Below are 3,142 nucleotides of genomic sequence, written 5' to 3'. Positions count from 1 at the left end.
TTTTCTGACCGTTTCATGCACATCTCATTTTTGACACTTTTTGAAGCCTTTGATATTTTTCACACCATTTTCAGGCTCTTCATATTTTTCAACACCGCTTTATGACCCTCCTATTTTTCAGACCGTTTCATGCTCCTCATATATTTGACACCTTTTGAAGTACTTCATATTTTTCACACATTTTCAGGCTGTTCATGTTTTTGAACACGGCTTCATGCTCCTCCAATTTTTCAGACCGTTTCATGTTCCTCATATTTTTGACACCTTTTGAAGCTCTTCATATTTTTCACACCTTTTGAAGTTCTTCATATTTTTTACACCATTTTCAGGCTCTTCATGTTTTTGAACACCGCTTCATGCTCCGCCTATTTTTCAGACCGTTTCATGCTCCTCATATTTTTGACACCTTTTGAAGCTCTTCATATTTTTCACACCCTTTCAGGCTCTTAATGTTTTTCAACACAACTTCATGCTCCTCCTATTTTTCAGACGTTTTCATGCTCCTCATATTTTTGACACCTTTAGAAATTCTTCATTTCTTTCACACCTTTTCAGGCTCTTCATGTTTTGCCACACCGCTTCATGCTCCTCCTATTTTTCAGCCCGTTTCATGCTCCTCATGTATTTCACACCTTTTGAAGCTCTTCATATATTTCACACATTTTAAGGCTCTTCATTTTTTTCAACACCGCTTCATGCTCCTCCTATTTTTCAGACCGTTTCATGTTTCTCATATTTTTGACACCTTTTGAAGCTCTTCATATTTTTCACACCTTTTGAAGCTCTTCATATTTTTCATATTTTTGAAGCTCTTCATATTTTTCACACCTTTTCAGGCTTTTCATGTATTTGAACACCGGTTCATGCTCCTCCTATTTTTCAGACCGTTTCATGCTCCTCCTATTTTTCACTCCTTTTGAAGCTCTTCATAATTTTCACACCTTTTCAGTCTCTACATGTTTTTGAACACCGCTTCATGCTCCTCCTATTTCTCAGATCATTTCATGCTCCTCATGTATTTCACACCTTTTGAAGCTCTTCATATTTTGCACACATTTTCAGGCTTTTCATGTTTTTCACAACCACTTCATGCTCCTCATATTTTTCAGACAGTTTCATGCACATTTCATTTTTTACTCCTTTTGAAGCTCTTCATATTTTTCACACCATTTTCAGGCTCTTCATGTTTTTCAACACCACTTTATGATCCTCCTATTTTTCAGACCGTTTCATATTCCTCATATTTTTGACATTTTTTGAGGCTCTTCATATTTTTCACACCTTTTCAGGCTCTTCATGTTTTTGAACACCGTTTCATGCTCCTCCTATTTTTCAGACCGTTTCATGCACATCTCATTTTTGACACCTTTTGAAGCTCTTGATATTTTTCACACCATTTTCAGGCTCTTCATGTTTTTCAACACCGCTTTATGATCCTCCTAATTTTCAGACCGTTTCATGCTCATCTCTTTTTGACACATTTTGAAGCTCTTCATATTTTTCACACCTTTTGAAGTTCTTCATATTTTTCACACCTTTTCAGGGTCTCCATGTTAATGAACACCGCTTCATGCTCCTCCTATTATTCAGACCGTTACATGCTCCTCATATTTTTGACACCTTTTGAAGCTCTTCATATTTTTCAGACCTTTTCCGGCTCTTCATGTTTTCATCACCGCTTCATGCTCCTACTATTTTTCAAACTGTTTCATGCTCCTCATATTTTTGACACCTTTTAAAGCTCTACATATTTTTCACACCTTTTCAGGCTCTTCATATTTTTCACACCTTTTCTGGCTCTTCATGTTTTTCACCACCGCTTCATGCTCCTACTATGTTTCAGACTGTTTCATGCTCCTCCTATTTTTGACACCTTTTGAAACTCTTCATATTTTTCACACCTTCTCAGGCTCTTCATGTTTTTGAACTCCGTTTCATGCTCCTCCTATTTTTCAGACCGTTTCATGCTCCTCATATTTTTGACATCTTTTGAAGCTCTTCATATTTTTCATACCTTTTCAGGCTCTCCATATTTTTGAACACCTCTTCATGCTCCTCCTGTTTTTGAGACCGTTTCATGCTGCTCATATTTTTGACACCTTTTGAAGCTCTTCATATTTTTCACACCTTTTCAGGCTCTTCATGTTTTTGAACACCGCTTTATGCTCTTCCTATTTTTCAGATCGTTTCATGCTCTTAATATTTTTCACACCTTTTGAAGCTCTTCATATTTTTCACACCTTTTCAGGCTCTTCAAATTTTTCACACCTTTTCAGGCTCTTCAAAATTTTCACACCTTTTCAGGCTCTTCATATTTTTCACACCTTTTCAGGCTCTTCAAATTTTTCACACCTTTTCAGGCTCTTCAAATTTTTCCACACCATTTCATGCTTCTCCTATATTACAGCCCGTTTCAAACTCCTCATGTATTTCACACGTTTTGAAGCTCTTCATATTTTTCACACCTTTTCAGGCTCTTCATGTTTTTGATCACCGTTTCATGCTCCTCCTATTTTTCAGACAGTTTCATGCTCATCTCAATTTTGACACCTTTTGAAGCTCTTCATATATTTCACACCTTTTCAAGCTCTTCATATTTTTCACACCTTTTCAGGCTCTTCATGTTTTTCAACACCGCTTCATGCTTCTCCTATTTTTCAGACCGTTACTTGCTCCTCATATTTTTGACACCTTTAGAAGTTCTTCATATTTTTCACACCTTTTCAGGCTCTTCATATTTTTCAACACCGCTTCATGCTCCTCCTATTTTTCAGACCGTTTCAAGGTCCTCATATTTTTGACACCTTTTGAAGCTTTTCATATTTTTCACACCCTTTCAGGCTCTTCATTTTTTTAAACAGTACTTCTTGCTCCTCCAATTTTTCAGACCGTTTCATGCTCATCTAATTTTTGACACCTTTTGAAGCTATGCATATTTTTCACAACTTTTCAGGCTCTTCATGTTTTTCAACACCACTGCATGCTCCTCGTATTTTTAAGACCGTTTCATGCTCCTCATATTTTTGACACCTTTAGAAGCTCTTCATATTTTTCACACCTTTTCAGGCTCTTCATGTTTTTCAACACCGCTTCATGCTCCTCTTCTTTTTCTGACCGTTTCATGCTAGTCATATTTTTGACA

This window comes from Dama dama, unplaced genomic scaffold (genome assembly GCF_033118175.1).
Source record: "Dama dama isolate Ldn47 unplaced genomic scaffold, ASM3311817v1 ptg000093l, whole genome shotgun sequence".
Classification (NCBI taxonomy): domain Eukaryota; kingdom Metazoa; phylum Chordata; class Mammalia; order Artiodactyla; family Cervidae; genus Dama; species Dama dama.
Note: the sequence above shows the minus strand (reverse complement) of the source record.